Here is a 23941-nt window from a genome sequence, read left to right on the forward strand (position 1 = left end):
AAAGAACTAATTGGCATATTCCTTCTTATATAATATATAATGAAAACCTGACTTACTTTCTTTGTAACTTTTGAAATGTTTATCAGGGAATCTTTAATCAATTTGATTCTATTTATAGGCTTAACAATTTTTAAAGTTTCTTTGTGAATTCAGAACATGGAGTGATAATTGACTGTATTGACTCTTGCTGGAAGCTTTGTTCACAAACGTAATGGCTGATACTGTGATGAGAACATTGTCTGAAAGGCTTTGTTTTACTCTAGCAAAGCAAGTACTAAGAATGCTTTAATGTAAAGTATGTGCAGATCTTTGGATGGTACTAATTGATGATAAAGTCCATTTGGTTTCTCAAGTCAATTCAATGAAACCCCAGTAGAATCCAATTTGTTTCTTCAACAATTAGAGCACATCTGTAATTCTCTCAAGATAATTGCGTTTATTAATAACCTAGCCTAATGAAGTTACTGATGTTTCTTAATTTGCTCTTAATTAGTTAAGTCTATATCCTTTTACCCATATTTGATGTATTCAATTTGAATACTTAACAACTTTGTTTAATCAGTAGTAGGATCTGTAAAAAAGGTGTAAACTTAAATAATAGATATGTGAAGCAAGGTATCATTCACTGCATGCCCCGATTTTGTCTTGGGAAGGGAGGTCAGCTACCTTGAAACCACTGTAATTTGAGTTGATATTAGTCCCCTGATTGTAAACTACAGAGGAGGAATGAAATAGCCAAGGATATTTTAAATTTGTTCCATTCTCACTGGGAGATTGAGGTTTAAAATTCCTTCATGATATTCAAAACCATGAACAATGTCCAGTGAAGGAAGCTCTGTCAACCCAATAAAATTTGGAGATAAAAACTTGAGATTCTTCAGATGCTGAAAATCTCAAGCAACATATAAAATGCTGGAGGAACTCAATCAGAAAACGTTTGCTGTCTGCACTTTAGGAACACCTTCTTTCCCTTCACCATCGGATTTCTCAATGACCAGTGAAACCATATGTACTAACTCACTACTTTCCCTGTCTGTTTTGCATGACTGCCAGAATTTACTATATATTTTTTCTTGTAACTCATAATGTTTTTATGATGTATTGCACTGTACTGCTGCCGCAAAACAACAAATTCCATAACCTACTGTATATGATGGTGATATTGTTCCTGATTCTGAGAATGAGTAACACTGCTAATATCTGATTAACAAGTCTACTTTGGGCAAATTGAATACTAATGTTCAAAAAGAAGTTTCTTGTTTTAAGGGGCTAAAGCATGCAGAGTTATGAGGACATAGCTGGTGGACTGGACTTTGATAACTCCTCAAGAAGCCCACGACATGTCCCATGCTGTCAAGAGTCTCATGGTGATGGGAATGTAGCAGCCCACACTTACAGCATCAAAGAAGTCACGTAGACAAGGTGTTTGACATTGTATATTTTTTTACACATTTAACTATCAGTTTGGCTAGTGGCTCGATATAGGGGATGATAGCCCTCCGGCCTGGCCAAACTTAAGAAGTCTCGTTTGGGTGGATGTTACGTGATGAGTCCTTGTTGCAAAGCAGTACCATGAAATCACAAAGAGTACACAATATACGATTAAACGACTGAGCTTTATAATTCTTAATTTGATGATATGATTAGTAAAGAAAACAAAGAAAAAGAAAAGGGCCCATTCTCATGAAACAGTCTAATGTGCAAAAGTTGGAGCTCACCGATAAGACCATTCGTCCACCATCGACCTCCTCTTCCAGACTCACAAGAGAAGAACAACATTTCTCTCATTGGATAGCCCCCGCATTCCAGAGCCCCGTTATCTCTAGTCATAACCCAAACATTGCTGCTATAGAGAAACCATTACATTAGCAGTGAAACCTTACAGCATGTTACACTCTCCCCGCACCAAATTTAGTCACATCTTCATGACATTAAGCTAATTCGGCAACCCTTCCTGCAAAACACAAAGCCCAATCCAGGTGTAAAAGGCAGTGACATAGCTCCCCAGAAAGGTAGGGCTCACACTCTGTTCCCCTAGTGCTACATAGGCCAGCCTATCTGGCGGTCTCCTAATTCTCTGCGACCTCCGCACCTCCTCATCTAACTCTTCAGTTTCAGACACTACTGTGGGCACCTCCGGTCTACCTGGCTGGGCCTCCCCCGATCTATCACTCGTGCCCACCCGCAACTTGAAGCCCACTGTTCCATGGCCAAACCCCGCTTCCTCCACTGCAGAGTCCCGTTGTAACCCAGGCTGCTCACAGATAGCACCACCACCCCGCCTCCCCACTTCACCTGACTCAATGGGAAAAGGGCCGAGAGTCTCTTCCTCAATCAATTGGGAGTTAACGAAAGGCAACATATACCACACATCCAGGTCCTCATTCTCCGAATCAGTAACTCTCTCAGGGGTGGGGGCTGAACTAACCTCGCCTGCTGGGGGCCTTTAAGTCGCCCCGCATTTCTGCAGAGTCCTCTCACTAGGTGTAGGCTCCAAGTCGAGCTCTGGGTCTACCTGCACCTCTTGTCCCAGAGGCAAAAGGTGGTTCCGATGGAGAGTCTTGACAGGCCCATTCCCATCCTCTGCTTTCACCTGGAAAACTGGTAGGTTTGGCATCTGACTCTCCACCACATTGGGCATAGCCACCCAGCGTTCAGCCAATTTATGCTTTCCAAGTAGCCCCAAGTTCCTTATGAGGACTCTGTCTCCCGGCAGGAGTTGGGAGAGCCTCACCTTTTGATCATAACTCCTCTTATTCCCTTGACTCTGCTTGGCAGCCACGACCCCAGCTAATTCATAAGCCCTTTTCAGCTCTCTTCTCATGTCAGACACATACTTCAGGTAAGTCTTCAGTGGTGTATCACCATTGTCAGTCCCAAAACAAAGGCCAATGGGCAACCTCGCCTCACGCCCAAACATCAAATCATATGGCGAGTACCCAGTAGCTTTGTTTTGTGTGCAGTTATAACTGAGAACCAGACACCCAATATGTTGACTCCACCTGCACTTCTTGCTGATTTCCAGGGTCTAGCAAGGTCCAATTAAACCTCCCTGGCTGGGGATCACCCTGCAGGTGATAGGGTGTGGTCCTTGTCTTCTCGACTCCAAGCATGCCCAACAACTTATGGATGAGTCTGCTCACAAAATGCCCTCCCTGATCACTATGTATCCACCTGGGAAGGCCATAATAGATTAAATATTTCTCATATATCACTTCTGCCACTGTTGACGCACTCTGGTCCTTGGTAGGAAAAGCCTGAGCATATCTGATGTAGTGTTCTGTGATGACTAAGACATTCGCCATGTTGCTGGCATCAGGTTCTATTGACAGGAAATCCATACACACCAGGTCCAGAGGCCCCGCACTTTGCAAGTGGGACAAGGGAGCTGCCCATGTAGGCAGTGTCCCCCACCGTATGCATTGAATACACGACTTACAGTATTCTTCGATCTCCAATTTCATCCGGGCCAGTAAAACCGGTCTCTGAGCAATCCATATGTCTTTTCCACCCCCAAATGTCCAGATATCATCATGAAGTGACTTCAACACAATCCTCCGATACCTCTGGGGCAGAACCAGCTGGCAACAGTGTGGTCGGTCTGGGTGTGACATAACTTGGTATATGATCTGGGTCTCCAACCTCAGCTGTTCTCACAGTAACGGACGTACCAACGCATGTTTCGTCTTCTCCACCTGAGTCATATCTCCCTTTTTGACCGCTGATCAAATGATACCAATGCTCGGATCATCTTGCTGAGCAGCTGCCACTTCCCCAGAACTCAATTCCGGCAGCTGATTTGCCTTCAGAGCAGTCAGGCTACTGTAAACTTGGGGAATGGCATCATCAGAAGCTCCCAATTGAGCCACTGCTCAATCCAGCCCCTCCTTTCCCTCTGCTTTCATGGCGATGGCAAACTGACACAGGGCCTTCACACCTGGGGCAAGAATGCTCTCCCACTCCTCGTCCCTGTCCAGTCCCTCATGCTCCCGTTGGGACAAAGCATCAGTACCAATGTTCCTGCTTCCCAGCCGGTACTTCAGGCTGAAATCATCGGCAGACAACACTACCAACCACCGATGGCCTGAGGCATCCAGTTTTGCCGAGGTCAGGATAGAAGTTAGGGGGTTGTTGTCTGTTCTCACCTCAAACTTGGCACCATAGAGGTAGTCACTCAGCTTATCGACCACCGCTCATTTCAATGCCAGAAATTCAAACTTTTGAGTGGGATAGTTTTTCTCGGAGGGCAACAGACTCCAGCTGACAAATGCAACGGGCCTCAACCTGATGCCCTGATCCTGATACAGGACGTGCCCTAAACCCTCTTGGCTGGCATCCATGAGCAGTACATACGGCAATCGGGGGTACGCAAAAGCCAACACCAGCGCCTGGGTCAGCAGCTCCTTCAGCGACAGAAAGGCCTCCTCACCTTTTGCATCCCACCTCAGTCCAAAGGGCGCTGACAGGCTAAGATACTCTCCACCCTCCTGTCCCTTTTTCCCCTCCCTTTCTTCCCCAAGGGAGGGTAACCACATAGGATCTGATGCAATGGATGATTCACTTTCGCGTAGCCTTTCACAAACCTCTGATAGTAACCACAGAACGCTAGGAATGAACACGGAGCGCTCACAGTCTGGGGTCTTAGCCAAGTGGTAACTGCCTCTATCTTAGCTGGATGGAGCTACTCCATTATCTGAGACTATGTGCCCAACATAACTAACAGATGTTTGGCAGAACTGGCACTTGTCCAGGGAAAGTTTGAACCCTTCATCTTTCAGGCAGCCCAGCACCTTCAGCAGCCTTGCTTCATGTTCCTCCAAGGTGGATTCAAATACTATGAGGTCATCCAGATATACCAATACGTCAAGCAAGTTCATATCCCCCACTGTCTTCTCCATGACCTGCTGGAAGTTTGCAAGAGCTCCCGAGATGCCCTAGAACATCCTTTCGAACTGGAAAAATCCCAGGGGACATATAAATACCATTTTCTCTTTGTCAGCCTCACTCATGGGGATCTGGTAATGTCCACTCCTCAAGTCCAGCACACTAAACAATTTCGCACCACTCAAACAGGCCAGTGCATCTTCAATCGTCGGGACAGTATACTGGTCGGGGACGGTGCACCTGTTCAGAGTCCTGTAGTCCACACACATCCATATATTCCCATTCTTCTTTTGGACCATTACTGTTGGGGACACATAGGGGCTTCGGTATTCGGTGATGATCCCAGATTCCTTCAACGTACGCAAATGCTGCCGAATGTCCTCCACCTCTGCAGGGGCCAGTCGCCATGACCTTTCTCTGAATGGGGTATCCTCAGTCACCCGGATAGTGTGACGCGTGCTCTTGGAACAATCCGCAACAAACTCATCGGTGGAAAAGACACCTTCCAGCTTCAACACCTTCTCTTCCCACCCGCAGGAACCGGGGAGTTCCTGAAGTTGAATGACTCAGTGATCAACTTTCCCCCTTTTCCAATAGCTTCTCCCCAGCTTGTCTCACAGGGACACTAAACATTACTGTCACCAGGAACAAATGCGCCAAAGGCATCCCCTGCTTGAAGATGACTTCCCTCTTCATAGTGTTCCTGACAATCACTGCCATCCTGCTCGCCTGTACAATTGAGAACTTCTGCAATTCCAGCCTCACCAGAAACCCAGCAGGAAATCCTGATTCCCCCTTGTGTTCTTTCTGAGCATCCACTAAGAGGGCCTCACCCTCAAGAACGCAGGGAAATTTGGGTGTCTCCTTCACTCTCACAATTTCCCCGGGCTGTACTACCATTGGCTTCGACTGGGTGAACCACACAGTCACTCGTCTAAATTCAGTATCTGGCCTAATGCAACCACGCACCTCCTCAAAAACAACTCGAAACACCGGGTGCACGGACTACGTTCGCAGAAAGCTCTCGCCAGCCTTGTCGTTGCATGCCCCCGTGAGCCTCCTCACAGGAGGTGTGCTGGTCCCCACCAGAATTGAAACACCGCCCTTCTCAATGGGGACCAGACAAGCCAGGAATAATGTATCAAGAACCTTAGACACTCCCACATCGGCCTCCGAGAACTCCAACTTCACTGACAAATAGGCGTCGTATAGATAATCCCAGATCTCCAGTGCCCTGAAAGGGGTCAAGGGTGAACGCTTCAGATACCAGTTGTAAAAACGAATGGTACAACAAAGTGACCTGCTACCCGGTGTCGAGTATGACTTTAGCATAAATACCCTCTCTTCATAGCGACACACTGGAGCACGGTCCCACTAAGCCTTCAGGAATTGGGCCTTTCACTTTTGGGGGTTCCTTGGTACATTGCTGGGAACATGTTCCCCCAGAGACACCAGGCCTTTCCCTCATTGGGTCTGCCCTAAGTTTTCCCAACGACTCTCTCTGCTTAGGTACCCAGGGGCTCACTCTCCTTCTGGCATGACATCTGCTGCCAGCAGCCCTCCACATTGTTCGTCCCCTTGGGGATCCACACCCCGCCCCCATCAATTCCATCATATGGGGAGGGGGAGTCACACCCACTGATAACAGCCAACATATCTCCGTTCTCAACTCTGGCACAATCTTCTCTACCGCTCCCTGGCATAAGCTATCCGTGGCCATTTCACCGTAACAGACTACTACCAGGGAATGTACCCTGCTGACGGAGCCCTCTCGTGCCTCTAACGTGTTCTCCTCTTCCCATACCTCTCTGATCAGCTCAACAAAAGATGGAGGGGAGCACCTCTTATGTGACTGTCGGAGACCCCAAGCAATCAGGTCATGGGACTGGGTGCCCCGGCTATCTGGACAATTCTTAACTGATCCACCTCAGCCACCTGAATGGACCCTCTGTGCTGCAAGCAATTTAGCTGCCTCTCTAGCCGAAAAATAAAAACAGAAAGCTTCTCCCCCTTCTCCTGATGCATGTTTTGAAATCCCACCATGAGCTCCAGTGGAATTCCTGTCGGGCCAAAAGAACTTTCCAGAGCTTGCACGTAATTGCTCATGCTTACTAGGGGATATTTTAACCTGACAGCTCTCACAACGTCAGTGGCCTGCCCATTCAAACTTTTAACCAATCTCTGTCACTTTACATCATCAGAGCACTGCCACTCTTCTAACAAATGAGAGGTCTGCTCCACCCAAGTCTCATACTCCTCTTCCCCTTTAGGAACGGGCATTATTCCAGAGAATAGGCAGAGCCTACCATAGCAGGGACTTTAAATCTGATTTTCCTATTTATTCGCCAGAGAGGCAAGGGCGGATACTGACTCAGAATTCTTACTCTTCACCGGGGGATGTGGACTAATTAGACATTCTGACTCCGACCACTCCTTCCCCTCACTCCCCAGAATTGATCGTACCCTGCCTTTGAAACCTCCACCCCCAGCTACTGCTACTTCAGCGCTGTTCTGCATTAAAACAAGAGCTGTGCCAGCCATTTTATCAAACCACCGCCCACAATCACAACTTTAACAGTACTTAACAGGTGAATTAGCAATTCATCCAGAGTACGAATATCTACCCCACTGGTTCAATGCTCGGGGTAACCACACAGCATCCAACAGAATCAATCCTGACCAAGGGTGTAGCTATGGGCACTCACGTGGGCCCCAGCTATGCCTGCCTCTCTGCTGGTTATGTGGAACAGTCTGTGCTCCAAACCTATTCTGGTACTGCTCCCCAACTTTTCCTTTGCTACATTGACGACTACATTGGTGCTGCTTCCTGCACCCATGCTGAACTCATCAGTTTCATCAACTTTACTTCAAACTTCCACCCAGCCTTCAAATTCACTTGGTCTATCTCAGACACTTCTCTCCCATTTCTCGATCTCTCGGTCTCCATCTCTGGAGACAGACTATCCGCTGACATCTTCTACAAGCCCACTGACTCTCATAGCTACCTCGACTATACCTCTTCACACCCCGCCACATGCAAAAATGCCATTCCCTATTCCTAGTTCCTCCATCTCCACCGCATCTGCTCCCAGGATGAGGCTTTCCGTTCCAGGACATCTCAAATGTCCTCCTTCTTTAAGGATCGTGGTTTCCCTTCTGCCGTCATCAGTGATGCCCTCACCCGCATCTCCTCCATTTCCCACACTTCGGCTCTTACCCAATCCTCCTGCCACCACAACAGGGCCAGAGTTCCCCTTGTCCTCACCTACCACCCCACTCCCCTCCGGATCCAGCACATTATCCTCCGCAACTTCCACCACCTTCAACAGGACCCCACCACCTTCAACAGGACGCCACCACAAAGCACATCTTTCCCTCTCCACCCCTCTCCGCTTTCCACAGGGATCGGTCCCTCCGCGACTCCCTGATCCACACATCCTCCCCACGGTTCGCCCACCCGGCACTTATCCCTGTAAGCGTAAGTGCTACACGAGTCCCTACACCTCCTCTCTTGCCACCATTCAGGGCCCCAAACAGTCCTTACAGGTGAGGCAGCACTTCACTTGTGAGTCTGCTGGGGTCATGTATTGCATCCAGTGCTCCCGGTGCGGCCTCCTCTACATTGGTGAAACCCGACGCAGATTGGGGGACTGCTTCGTCGAGCACCTCTGCTCCGTCTGCCACAAAAAACAGGATCTCCCAGTTGACACCCATTTCAACTCTGCTTCACATTCCCATTCGGATATGTCTATACATGGCCTCCTCTACTGTCATGATGAGGCTAAACTCAGGTTGGAGGAGCAACACCTCATATACCGTCTGGGTAGTCTCCAGCTCCTTGGTATGAACGTAGAATTCTCCAACTTCCGGTAATTCCCTCCCCCTCCCTTGCTCTATCCCTATTTCACTCTGTCCCCTCCCCCAGCTGCCTATCACCTCCCTCATGGTTCCGCCTCCTTCTACTATCCATTGTGTTTTTCCCTATTCCTTCTTCACCTTTCCTGCCTATCCCCTCTTGGCTTCCCCTCCCCCTCCCTTTTACCTTTCCCCTTACTGGTTTTTCACCTGGAACCTACCAGCCTTCTCCTTCCCACCCTCCCCCCACTTTCTTTATAGGGCCACTGCCCCTCCCTCTTCAGTCCTGACGAAGGGTTCCGGCCTGAAATGTTGACTGATCGTTTCCACGGGTGCTGCCCGACCTGCTGAGTTCCTAAAGCATGTTATGAGTGTTGCTTTGACCCCAGCACCTGCAGATTATTTTGTGTTTATGAATCAATCCTGAACATAGCCCCCACAATTGTAACTCTCGGTTCAGCTAGCAGCTTAATACTGGGGACGATAGCCCCCACCGGCCTGGCCAAACTTAAGAAATCTCGTTTAGGTAATGCTGCACGATGTCTCCCTGTTACAAAGCAGTACCATGAAATAACAAACAGTACACAATATGTGATTAAACGATTGAGCTTTATAATTCTTAATTTGACTATATAGTTAGTAATGAAAACAAAAAAAAAGCAAAAGGACCCATTTATGAAACAGTCTAATGCGCAACATTGGAACTCACTGATAAGGCAGTTCATCCACCATCGACCTCCTCTGATCGTCGCTGACCTTTGGACCCTTGCTCCTCAGTCCACTCTGTCTGGCAGTCCACCAACTCTCTCCATTCGCGTCTTCCCTCCTCATCTTTCCCCGACAAAAGACCGTGAAAATCTCTCTTCCACTCTCACAAGAAAGAACATTTCCCTCATTGGATAGCCCCCGCATTCTAAAGCCCCAGTCATAACCCAAACATTGCTGCTTCAGAGAAACCATTACATTAGCAGTGAAACAATACAGTGAGGCCATTGTGTCAGCAGTGAAACCTTACATCCTGTTACACCTGTGTGTTATTTGTTTACTTTTTTGTTGTTTGCACGATTTGTTCCTTTGTTTGCACATTAAATGATTGACTGTTGTTGTTGTGTGGGCTTTTATTCGTGGATTCTACTGTGCACGTTTTTTTGTGGTTCCTGCAAGAAGATAAATCCCAATGTTGTATGGAGCATGCATACATTGAAAATAAATATACTTTGAACTTTGACACTTCGTGATTTCATGAAGATGCTGTTACCTAAATTGATACAGTGCTTATTTTTAAATGCCTTGGTCATGGAATTATACAGAACTGTGTCCTTTGGCCCTTCACATACATTTGTACTCCTCATGCATTTGTATGTGGACCACATCCTTCATGTCTAATACCAGTTTTTCAACTTAGGAATAGATTTTAAACTCAATGATGCCAATTAAACTAGTTTTTGAAAAAAAAACAGACTCAGCTTTTAAAAAATTTTCCTCTTATTAAATAAAGTCAATAGACAATAGACAATAGGTGCAGGAGTAGGTCATTCGGCCCTTCGAGCCAGCACCGCCATTCACTGTGATCATGGCTGATCATCCACTATCAGTATCCAGTTCCTGCCTTATTGATTCCGCTATCTTTAAGAGCTGTATCCATCTCTTTCTTGAAAGCATCCAAAGACTTGGCTTCCACAGCCTTCTGGGGCAGAGCATTCCATATATCCACCACTCTCTGGGTGAAAAAGTTTTTCCTCAACTCCGTTCTAAATGGCCTACCTCTTATTCTTAAACTGTGGCCTCTGGTTCTGGACTCACCCATCAGTGGGAACATGCTTCCTGCCTCCAGTGTGTCCAATCCCTTAATAATCTTATATGTTTCAATAAGATCCCCTCTCAGCCTTCTAAATTCCAGAGTATACAAGCCCAGTCGCTCCAATCTTTCGACATATGACAGTCTCGCCATCCCGGGAATTAACCTTGTGAACCTACGCTGCACTCCCTCAATAGCAAGAATGTCCTTCCTCAAATTTGGAGACCAAAACTGCACACAGTATTCCAGGTGTGGTCTCATCAGGGCCCTGTACAGCTGCAGAAGAACCTCTTTGCTCTTATACTCAATTCCTCTTGTTATGAAGGCCAGCATGCCATTAACTTTCTTCACTGCCTGCTGTACTTGCATGCTTGCTTTCAGTGACTGATGTACAAGAACACTTAGATCTCATTGTGCTTCCCCTTTTCCTAACTTGACTCCACTTAGATAATAACCTGCCTTCCCATTCTTGCCACCAAAGTGGATAACCTCACATTTATCCACAATAAACTGTATCTGCCATGCATCTGCCCTCTCACCCAGCCTGTCCAAGTCACCTTGTATTCTCATAACATCCTCCTCACATTTCACACTGCCACCCAGCTTTGTGTCATCGGCAAATTTGCTAATATTACTTTTAATTCCCTCATCTAAATCATTAATATATATTGTAAACAGCTGCGGTCCCAGCACTGAACCCTGCCGTACCCCACTGGTCACCGCCTGCCATTCCAAAAGGGACCAGTTAATCGCTACTCTTTGTTTTCTGTCAGCCAGCCAATTTTCAATCCATGTCAGTACTCTGCCCACAATATCATGTGCCCTAATTTTGCCCACTAATCTCCTATGTGGGACTTTATCAAAGGCTTTCTGAAAGTCCAGGTACACTACATCCACTGGCTCTCCCTTGTCCATTTTCATAGTTACATCTTCAAAAAATTCCAGAAGATTAGTCAAGCACGATTTCCCCTTCGTAAATCCATGCTGACTCGGACCAATCCTGTTACTGTTCAGATGTGTCGTAATTTCATCTTTTATAATTGACTCCAGCATCTTTCCCACCACCGACGTCAGGCTAACCAGTCTTGTTTGCAGTCTATAATTCCCTGTTTTCTCTCTTCCTCCCTTCTTGAAGAGAGGGACAACATTAGCCACCCTCCAATCCACAGGAACTGATCCTGAATCTATAGAACATTGGAAAATGATTACCAATGCATCCATGATTTCTAAAGCCACCTCCTTAAGTACCCTGGGATGCAGACCATCAGGTCCCGGGGACTTAGCAGCCTTCAGACCCAACAGCCTATCCAACACCATTTCCTGCCTAATATAAATTTCCTTCAATTCATCCATTACCCTAGGTCCTTTGGCCACTATTTCATCTGGGAGATTGTTTGTGTCTTCCCTAGTGAAGACAGATCCAAAGTACCTGTTCAACTTGTCCGCCATTTCCTTGTTCCCCATAATAAATTCACCCGCTTCTGTCTTCAAGGGCCTAATTTTGGTCTTAGCTATTTTTTTCCTTTTCACATACCTAAGTCAGTCATAAACACTCAAAAGGAAAGAAATGATAACAAGTAGAGGGTACTCACTAGTACTTTTCATAATGGCAGCTGTTGCAGCAAAACTTCAATATCAGTGTCTCAATCCAATTTGTGCCACTTTGACTCTGATAAGATTTCAGAGCAGAAATTTAGTTTTTACTCAGTAATGGATGAGGACAAATTTAAAATATGCTTAAGTGATTCATCATTCCTCCTTTTCTTCTCCGCAGGTTATAAATGTTGTTGTTCCAAAATACCTAAAGAAGAACTGGTCTTGCTTGCTCTTGCAAGATTAAAAATGCAATGACTGGCTGCAGAGTTGAGGTATAACTGAGCTGTCGCATGGTGATGGGAATGTGATTCAGCACAGCCCACGTGTTCAATAGTACTTACATCACTGGAGAAGTCAAAGAAACAATGTGCTGTGTTTATCTTCATGCCCAAATCTATATCAGTGCTTTTTATACAAAATTCTGCGCTGAGTTCTGTTACAAATTGACCAGAATAATTCATGAGGATTTTTAAAAAATTTATAACATATAACTGATCAGCACGGGAACAAGCCCATCAGCTCACAATGACTGCACCAAACAATGTTGAATTGAATTCTCTTCTATATTTCTCTAATGTCTCATATTCATGTGTCTATCTAACAGCCTTTTAAATGGCACTATCATTTCCACCTACACCACTATTCCTGGCAGCCCATTCCAGGCACCTACTCCTTACTTTAAATAAAGTAGATTTATCCTACGTTTCTCCTTTAAACTTCCCCTTTCACACCTTAAAAGCATGTCATCAAGTACTTGTCGTTTCTATACAAAGACAATGATTCTGTCTCAAATTTATCTATGCCCCTTGTCATATTATGAACTTCTATCAGGTCTCCACTCAGCCTCCAACACACCAGAGAAAACAACCCAAGTTCGGCCACCTCTCTTTATAGCACATGCAAACAGCATCCAAACAGACCTCTTCTGATTTGCATTCCATCATTATGCTGATTTACTCAGTACAGCAAATGTGAAGAAAATGGCAAAAATCAGTAACAATAATAACATGATGCCCAAGGGTACAGAACACCATGAAGTATTCTTAAAACAAAATCAACTTTGATTTATCAGGATATAAACCATTGGAGAAAGTCCTGCAAAAAACCATAATAGTAATACCTGACATATGTTCTTGATTTTTCCCAGTATATTTACCTTTTTCATTCATTTAGGACAGACAGTAATTAAATTACAAGATGGCAGATGCTGGAATATTGAGGATCAAACAGTAATTATGTTGTTTTTTATTAAGCAAAAGAACTTGAAGAGAAAGGTCATTGCCTATCATCAAGGTTAAAACTGGTTTATTGTTTCTATACTAAATCTTTGTATCAATATATGGAAAATCTGGTTACATGGTACAACTCAAAAAAGGTATGAACAGATATTTTTAAAAATCTTACTTTTTTTTAGTAATACAGGTTGGGTATGGCAGATGGAGTTTAACCTAGGTAAGTGTGAGGTGGTTCATTTTGATAGGTCAAATATGAGGGCAGAACATAGCATTAATGGTAAGGCTCTTGGCAGTGTGGAGGATCAGAGGGATCTTGGGGTCCGAATCCATAGGACATTCAAAGCTGCTACGCAGGTTGACTCTGTGGTTAAGAGGGCATACAGTACATTGGCCTTAATCAATCATGGGACTGAGTTTAAGAGCCGAGAGGTAATGTTGCCCTTGTGGCTAAAGGGATCGGGGGTATGGAGAGAAGGCCAAGTAGTGAGGACCAAGAAGGTATGGATAAGGGAAGCACAGGAGTGCTTACAGGATTGCTTTGAATCAGTGGACTGGACTGTATTCAGGGAGTCATCTTTGAGTCTGGATGAGAATGCCACAGTTGCCACTGACTTAATCAAAACCTGTGTGAGTGAGCGTGTGCCTACGAAAAGTTGCTCTACATTCCCAAACCAAAAGCTGTGGATGAAACAGGAGAATTGCAGTCTGCTGAGGGTTAGCTCTGAGGCATTTAAGTCTGGAGATCCATGTGTGTATAAGAAAACCAAGTATGACTTGTGAAGGGCTACTTCAGGAGCCAAAACCCAATACTAAGAGAGGTTATAGGTGACATCAATTCTGGCAGGGTTTGCAGGCCATTACTTCCTACAAAGCAAAACCCAGCCACATGAAAGACAATATTGCTTCAACATTGCTCAACACTTCTTATGCACACTTTGAAAGGGAGTATAAAACCCACAGCTGTGAGAATCCCTGCAGCACCTGGTGACCCTGTGATCTGTCTCAGAGAATGACATCAGACTGTCTTTCAAGAGGGTGAACACTTGCAAGGTGGCAGGATCCGGCGGAGTACATGGTAAGGCTCTGAAAACCTGTGCCAACCAACTAGTGGGGGTATTCAAATAGATTTTCAGTTTCTTACTGCTTCAATCAGAACAGTTGTGCCATACCTGCTTCAAAAGGGCAACACGAGTAGCATGAACTGTCTTAATGACTACCGTCCAGTAGCACTCACATTTACAATGATGAAATGCTTTGAGAGGCTGGTCATGGCTACAATCAATACTTGTCTCAGGTAGGACCTGGACCCACTGCAATTTGCTTATAACCACAATAGGTCCACAGCAGATGTCATCTCATTGGCTCTCCATTCAGCCTTTGAACACCTGGATAATGCAAATACCTATGCCAGGATGCCATTTAACACCATCATTCCTATAGTCCTGATCAAAAGCTACAGAACCTAGGTCTCTGTACCTCCTTCTGCAAATGGGTCCTTGACTTCCTAAATGACAAACCACAATTTGTGCAGATTGGAAATAACATCTCCACCTTGTTGACAATTAACACTGGTGCTCCACAGAGATGTGTGCCTAGCCCACTGCTTTACTCTGTCTACATCCATTACTGTGTGGCTATGCACAGCTCCGATGCCATCTATAAACTTGCTGATAATACAATTGTTGTCAGCAGAATTTCAGATGATTGCAAAAGGTTGTACAGGAGCGAAATATACTCGTTAGTTGAGTGATGTTGCAGCAATAACTTTTCACTCAGTGACAGTAAGACCAAAGAGATGATTATGGACTTCTGAAAGAATAAAATTAGTGAACACAAACCAAACCTCTTAAAAGCATCAGAAGTGGAGAGAGTGAGCAATTTCAGGATCCTGTGTGTAATATCTCTGATGACCTAACACGAATGCAACATATTGATACAGCTATAAAGAAGGCAAGACAGCAGATGTATTTCATTAGGAGTTTGAGGAGATTTAGTTTGTCAACTAAAACTCCCAAAAACCTCTACAAATGTACCATGTAGAGCATATTGACTCGTTGCATCACCGTCTGGTATGGGCGGAGTGGGGGGTGGGGGGCTGCAGGAGCTACTGCACAAGATCGAATTACGTTGCAGAAACTTGGAAAATTAACCAGCTCTTTCATGTCTACTAGTCTCCATAGTATCCAAGGCATCTTCAAATCATCATTCTAGGGATGCCCACTGCCCAGGACTCTTCTCATTGATACAACTGGGATGGAGATACAGAAGCCTGAAGGCACACACTCAGCGATTCAGGAACAACTTCTTCCCCTTTGCCATCTGTTTTCTAAATGGACATTGAACCCATGAACACTACCTCACTACTCTTTTATTTCTGTTATTTTGCACTGCTTATTTTAACTTAACCATTTATACGACATATACATATATATATTCAATGTAAGTCAGTTATTTTTCTCTATATTTATTTATCTACTTCATTGCACTACTGCTTGGTTAACAAATTTCACAATATATGCTGGTGATATTAAACCTGATTCTGATTCCCTTTCTAATGAGCCTACAGTATGCTGATCATGAAACAAGCAGAGATCTATCATGACCAATTGAAAATTAAAGGTAATTAAGTTATTAAAATATTATTATATTAAAACTACCCCTTCCCCATCATAGTTAATTTGCAATGGGCAGCTATTCAAAATGAATGGCAGATATGAAGCCAGTCTCAATGGTGGTACTCCATATTAAATACGATCAGGGGTGGTCATTCAACTCTGACAGTCTGTGGAGGACCCAGCTCCATCACATCAAACTCTGCCCCAACAGCGGGTTGTTCACTCTGTGAGCTTCAAGCCAACTCACAGAGTGAATAGTCCGTGTCTATAAGCTCTATATGTAATGTACATGGATTTAGTGCTCAGACTTGGTCTCATCCCTAAGGTATCTTGTTGTATTACTCACAAATATTCCAATATCTGAAAGAATCCGAAATCTGAAACACTTCCAGCCCTAAGTATTTTGGCTAAGGAATGCTCAACCTGTAAAACAAAATCAAGAAAACAAGATGTACAAAACAACAGCCTCTGTGTACTTCTAGAAACCTGGATTGATAACTGTTCATCACATCTGTCACCAGCTGTTGTGGTTCTCCTGGAGACCACTGTCAAACTGTAATTTTAATTTTTTTTACTGTGACATCTCAGCAGTGCCAATTCCTTATCAGCAAAGCATTGGATCGTAGACAATGCAGTGATGCTCTCTTCAATTCATTATACTTTCTGCTACTGTGGACACAGGGAGCTTCAGGTCATGACCTGCTAAATCTGAGACCATTCTCAGATAAGTAATTATTTGTTATGTAAACTACCAGACCTACCAAAGAAGCAATCTGTAATCTCATTAGACTCAGTGTCTGGGTCTTTAGTTTTAACTGGCTTGGACCAGCAAGAGTTGAAAGACAGAAATACAGAAAGGCTGGTGGGGACCGGGGGAAATGTGGTGCAGAACCATGAAACAACATTGGTTGTAGCCCTGGACTAGAGCGTGTAAGAAGATGACCCAAGTAGGTCAGGTGACCTTGAGCCAATTGGATGTAAATCCACCAATTCAACTGATAAGGAACACTGTCAGAGCCAGGAGCTCCAAACACGCAGCAGCAGTAACTGAGTAGGAGAACAACTATCATGGATGCGGGGTGTCCCATGGACATGTGGAGATACGAAACTAGACTATGAGGAACATGTGGCTGGCAGCAGAAACTCCCTTTTTTAACTGCTATTATATTTTCACTTCATTGACTATTCATGGAAAGTCAAGGAATTCTAATGGGTCTGCACACAGGTAGTTAGTTTTTGAACCCATGTGCTTTTTAGATGAGACAATGAAGGTAGATGTCAGTAAATGCAGACCCTCTGTGTGTTTCACTGATCGTTATTACAAGGGGTGATTATTGTAACTCTACTAACCATCCAGCCAATAGTATTTCACATTCTTCTTAGTCAGATGTCTAAGTGGTTTTCTCATCTCAGCTCAGACGGGACAAAAATTTGCTTGAATCCTTGACAAACCAGTGTTTTACTCCAACCTCCTACCCCATCTCTTGGACTTGGAATCCCTCTTACCTCTCCTGAATCCTATTTCAGACCTTTTAAGACATCTTTCATTTTGAATTTTGATCTTTACTCGATCATCAGCATTCTCTTCCTATGTCTGGTCATCAGAACTTTCAGATTCTAGCCATGGTTTAACTCTGCCTCCTCCTCAGACCAATATGCCAATATTTTGGGTCCATATTCCAGTCAGACCTCCTGGTGCAACATTCTATCTGCAGAATTTCTGATGCTATGTAGATGACGGGCTGCATCGTAGCATTGTTGTCAGCACAATGCTGTTACCGTGCCAGCTGTAAGGTTGGGGTTCAGTTCCCTTTGTCGTCTGTAAGGTACCTGTGCAAGTTTCCTTTGGGTGCTCCAGTTTCTTCCTACATTCCAAATTGTATGGTTAGGGTTAATGAGTTAAAGGAATGCAATGTTGATGCTAGAAGCATGGCAGCACGTGTGGGCTGCCCAGCACAATCCTTACTGATCTGATTTGATGCGTGAGGGGCATTTCATTGTATGTTTTGATGCACACATGACAAACAAATCTAATCTTACAATCCAAATGACTTTCTTCTCTAATCACATCTATGGAAAGGTCTGTCGAAGCAGTTAAGTATAAGCCGTCTTCAAGGTCCACATGCCAGAACCCATTCTTTGTGTGAAGCATCTTAGCTTATCTTCTGGTAAAACCTTTTGTATTTTTTTAAAGAGTTCTCTGGCCTAGGCAAATTTGCGTCTTGATTTTGCATCAGTCGCACAGCTAGACTGCAAGGGTTGTGGAGGCAGGGAGGTGAAAGGGTAGGTAAGAGCTACCAATTCTGTTTATATTTCTTTCTGCTATGAGTCATTAGAATGTGCTATATGGGTGTACTATTGATGTTTCCTCTTACCTTGGAGGAGATGGTGACTTCTATATTTCCTGTTACATGAATGAAAAAAAAACTGAATGTTCATCGTGAATTGTGTGGCTCAAAAGTGATTGCCTACATTAACACAACCTTTTGTCATCTCATAGCATCAGTCCCACCTGCTGGTAGCATGTTTTGTCAACCATGATGAAAATCACATTATCACTCTGTTGGTACTTTGGGTTCACAGCCTACAAGAACATCTCAGCCATCTCCAGTATAATCTGGAATTTCAACACCATTCGATTCATTGGTTTTAATTATTCGCTTAAGATTGATGGCTTACTTTGGAAAGACATTAAAGATAGTGCCTGAGTCGTTGAAACGTTATCCATTCTCTTTGCTACAATTTCATAGTGTAGGTACATCTGCACAGTGAAAGGACCACATTTAACTCCAGGTGTTTCATTAGTATTTTGAAAATGAATCTGAATCTGTCCCTACATGGTTTGTTTCATGTGATTTAGTTTACCACTGACAAGATGTTGTTGGTGAATTTACACAGAGAAAGGGAAATATGTATAGCTTTTTTCAAAGAAAGTCATTAGGTCCATGTCGGTGTCCTGTCTTTGATGGCTTCCATCTGTTGCACAAGCAAGAATGTTGGTGAGAGGAATGTCCTCTTTGAACAGTTGCTCATCAACCAAAAATATTAACTCTCCCTTTGTACCAGTTTCTAGTCAATTTGAAAATAATAACTGAAGTTCGAAATTTAAAGTTTAAAGTAAATTTATTGTCAAAATACATATATGCCACCATTTAAAACCTTGAGATTTATTTTCTTACAGTCAATCACGGTAAACACAAGAAACACAATAGAATCAATGAAAGACCACACCCAACAAGATGGCAAACTTCAAAAACTCAAAGGTCAAAGTAAATTTATTATCAAAGTACATAAATCCCCATATACAACTTTGAGATTATGAGCCGAAAGTCATTGAGTTGCTGCTTCAGTTCCTCAACATGGGTTCTAAGGAACTGCATTTATTGTGGGTGCACTTCATGCAGATTTAGTTATCAGGGTGACTGGAGATTTCCCAATATTCACACATCTCACATACCACTAACCCCTGATCCATTTTCAGTGTACTAGCTATGTACTAATGGAGAAAAAAGTACTGGAAACTTGGACCTTGTGTCTGTGCTTACTTGTGACTTTAAACAGTGGCTCACTCCTGACAAGACTTACAGTTTTCAAATCGTTATCGCCCTGCATGATGTTGGTCTCTCACTTGCTACTTCAAACAGTATAAGAGCCTGGTTCAAAAGTCCATTGGTTGACTGTTTTTGAATCTCATGGTGCAGGTATTGAGACTCCTTTACCTTCTTCCTGATGGCAGCAGTGAGAAAGAGCATGGTCTGGAGGGTTCAGTCCTTAATGATGAATGCTCCTTTCCTGCAACATCACTTCTTGTGGATGTACTCAATGGCGGGGACAGCTTTACCATGATGGACTGGGCTGTATCCACTACTGTTTTGTAGGTTTTTCTATAGAAGGACATTGGTGTTTGCCTACCAGGCTGTATGCAATATTGTCTCTACCACACATCTATAGAAGCTTTTCAAAGTTTTAGATGACGTGTCGAATCACTGCAAACTTCTAAGAAAGTAGATGTGCTGCCGTGCTTTCTTCATAATGGCATTTACGTTCTAGACGCAGGGCAGATCCTCTGAAATGTTAACACTACGAAATGATAATTCTTGAACCATGCTTTCATCTTGTATATAGAGAACATAACCCAATAAGCAAAGATTCATTGCCTGGCAAAGTTGATTCATCCAATTGCAGGGCAAATTCTGCTGTTCCAAGTATATTGCACAATGTATCGGGCACATTCTCAGATATTTCATCTTCGAACAGAGTTGTTGCTGAGCAGAATAACTCTTGGGAATAACTTGACTGGGTATCAGTGAATGTCCTAGTGCAGGCAAACAGGCGGCATGAAAGGGAAATCCGAGAAGTGTGGTTTTCCACAAAAAAATCTGTAAACAAACATGTAGACCTCGATCCTATTTATGAACTAGTGTTGGCAAAATTCCAGACTACAATGCATTAAGTTCACCACTCAAATAATTAGTGATGAGATTTCCTCCCCACATCACAAATAAGTTTTCAGAATGATGACCAATCAGCTGATTGATAAGTATATAAAGGCCAAGCATTCGGAGGACAATAGACAATAGACAATAGGTGCAGGAGTAGGCCATTTGACCCTTCGAGCCAGCACCGCCATTCACTGTGATCATGGCTGATCATCCACAATCAGTATCCTGTTCCTGCCTTCTCCCCATATCCCTTGACTCTGCTATCTTTAAGAGCTCTATCTAACTCTTTCTTGAAAGAATCCAGAGAATTAGTCTCCACTGCCTTCTGAGGCAGAGCATTCCACAGATCCACAACCCTCTGTGTGAAAAAGTTTTTCCTCATCTCCGTTCTAAATGGTCTACCCCTTATTCTCAAACTGTGGCCTCTGGTTCTGGACTCCCCCAACATCGTGAACATGTTTCCTGCCTCTAGAGTGTCCAATCCCTTAATAATCTTATATGTTTCAATCAAATCCCCTCTCATCCTACTAAATTCCAGTGTGTATAAGCCCAGTTGCTCCAATCTTTCAACATATGACATTCCCACTATCCCTGGAATTAACCCAGTGAACCTACGCTGCACTCCCTCCATAGCAAGAAAGTCCTTCCTCAAATTTGGAGACTAAAATTGCACACAATACTCCAGGTGTGGTCTCACCAGGGCCTTGTACAACTGCAGCAGGACCTCTTTGCTTCTATTCTCAACTCCCCTTGTTATGAAGGCCAACATGCTACTCACACCACAATCAACAGTATTGATTGTCTCCTCGCATGGTGACAAAATGCTTGCAAGTGATTTGCCAAGGTTGGAGAATAGCTCAACTCAACCAGAATCACTTTAATTATTTGGTTTGGTGACATAGGCAAAACCATGCTTAGAACCTCCCTTACTGCTGACAGAATCCGTTCTTCTCCAATTGTATGGAGCTTTCCTGATTTGGCAATGAACACTGAAAGCTTGTATGAAGAATGAAAACGATGAGTGTTATATTTTGAAGTGCTGGCAAACATGTTTTGAAGTGTTTCCCATTTCTGAAATTTTTCACAAAGGGACTGAAAATAAACCAAATCCTTGTTTGATTTATCAGAGTGTATTCTCCTCAAATGTTTAAGGTCCTAGACAGCTTCATTGCCTCATTTGAAAAAAAAGCCTTTTCACACAACAAATTGGCTGCTGCTGTTTGCTTGGTGCAGGTATAAGTTCATATTTCAGATACTCCACACTAAACTGTTTACACTTCTTTTTCATTTGGTCTGCTTCTGACATTTACATTCTGGATCAATGGCCACAGTCAATCACTTGTTGGGTCCGTCCAACCTTAAGTGCTGCAATTAATGAAGGGGAACGTTATGATGTCATCATTGCTCAGGCAAAGCCTGACTCTCTGTCTGAAGGGCAGCAATATTTTGGTTGGGCCCCGGGACAGAGAAATGCAGTCAATACCACTTGAAAGAGCAAATCCTGAACTTCATCCCATAGATGACTCATCAGGGGTGATTGATAAGTTTGTGGCCTAAGATAGGAGATGTTATTAACTTCAAACTTTCTGCACAATCACTCGAAGATTTGAATTGCATGTGCATGGAACAAGAGCTGTATAATTCATCTCCTTCTACCTTAGGCGAAGTAGCTTATCAATCACTCCTCGTATGCCAAATTCAGAAGTGTCACGTTGCTCCTCAACAACTATAGTGCACTTTGAGCAAAGTCTGAGAGAACGGTGAGTTAGCAAGAGATGAGGTGATGATGTGATCATTGTAATCAATTACGAAACACTAAGGATCAAATGCTTATAATAAGTGATTTATTTAAAAAATTAATCCTGTAATCCCTTAGGTGCCTCCCTTGCTACCGAGGGTCCCCACTACCCATTTTATATTTATCACCTGCTTGGAAACTCCCATTGCCCCAGGGGGTGGGTGCAGGACAATATCATATACTTTGGAAACCACTGGTCTACAGCCTAATTTGGGGGCTCTATGGTACAATGTTTCTTTCCTTGTGGCCATTGAGATACAATAGCATTTCTACTGCTGTCTCGTCTGGAATATCCATCACTGTCAATTTAATATATTGTATTGTATAAGTATTGCTTGTTGCTGTCCTTAATCTGTAGACAAGTTAATTGCTAAGAAACTCAGTAATTCAGACAATTTTGTTCAATGGAATCATTTGGTTGACTACCTCTTGGCACTCACCCACGTATTATTTCAGATTTTAGACACAGAGTTTAAATTATCTAATTTAATCACTCAGCTCCCTCTTCACCATCCCTCAAATTCTTTATTTCATTCACTCACTAGTGTACTAAGTGAACCTGGTAATTAAATTAACATGGACTTCTATGAAATAAATTACACAAACAAGAACATTCTGGACTTTTACCTTGACATAAGCAAAAGCAGTTGTGCACTAAAACTTATGTAACAACACGCGGAGCAGTTGGTCACATGATACAATTCTTAAAGGGCTACATGCTCAATGATTACATTAGTTCCATATATTACAAAATCAATGCTTAAAATGATGATTTATAAGCAACATGAAAGGTTATACTATTACATTGAGTCAATTGATTGCTTATGACACACATTTAGTAAAATGAAAGTGTTTTCTAATACTAGACCTTATGAAGATAAATATTTATTGTAGAAAGTTTCCACTCTTAGCCACTTAACATTGCCTACACACTAACCAACATTCACTGAGATTTCAGATGATACGGCAGCATCACCATTTCCAATGATGTTTAGTGGTATAGAGGTTTCACCTGCAGGGACAAAACAAGTCTAACAAGAAAACTCTGAGAAAACCATACTCCTTTTTCACGAAAGGACTGGTAAAGAGTATGCTGTCTCGGAATTATGATTTCTCTATCAGGACTCTCTAATGGTTAACATATATTTCATTAGCTGAAAGACATAATGATACTTTTGTAATTACTATGCATTACATTGCAGTTGTTCATGCAAGTGTATAATTTTGCAGGATCTGGAAACCATTTTCATTTGATTGATGAATATGTGCTAATAGAAGTGATTTGTCCAAGAACACTTCACTCAAAAACTTCTACTGATGTACTGTGGAGAGCATTCTAACAGGCTACATCACTGTCTGGTATGGGGTGGGGGTGCTACTGCATAGGATTGAAAAAAGCTACAGTGAGTTGTAAAGCTAGTCATCTCCATCATGGGTACTAGCTTCTGTAGTCTCCAAGATATCTTTAATGAGTGGTACCTCAGAGAGGTGCCCTCTTCTCATTGTTACCATCAGGAATGAGGTACAGAACCCAGAAGACACACAGGCAATGATTCAGAAACAGCTTTTTCCCCCTCTGCCATCCAATTTCTAAATGAACTTTGAACCGATGACACTACCTCACTTTTTTTTTGCTACTTCTGTGTTTGCACTATTATTTTAAATTTAAATATTTAATATACATTTTTATATATATATATAATATCTGTAATCCATTT

The sequence above is a fragment of the Mobula hypostoma genome, chromosome 2 (assembly GCF_963921235.1).
Source record: "Mobula hypostoma chromosome 2, sMobHyp1.1, whole genome shotgun sequence".
In the NCBI taxonomy this organism is placed as follows: Eukaryota; Metazoa; Chordata; class Chondrichthyes; order Myliobatiformes; family Myliobatidae; genus Mobula; species Mobula hypostoma.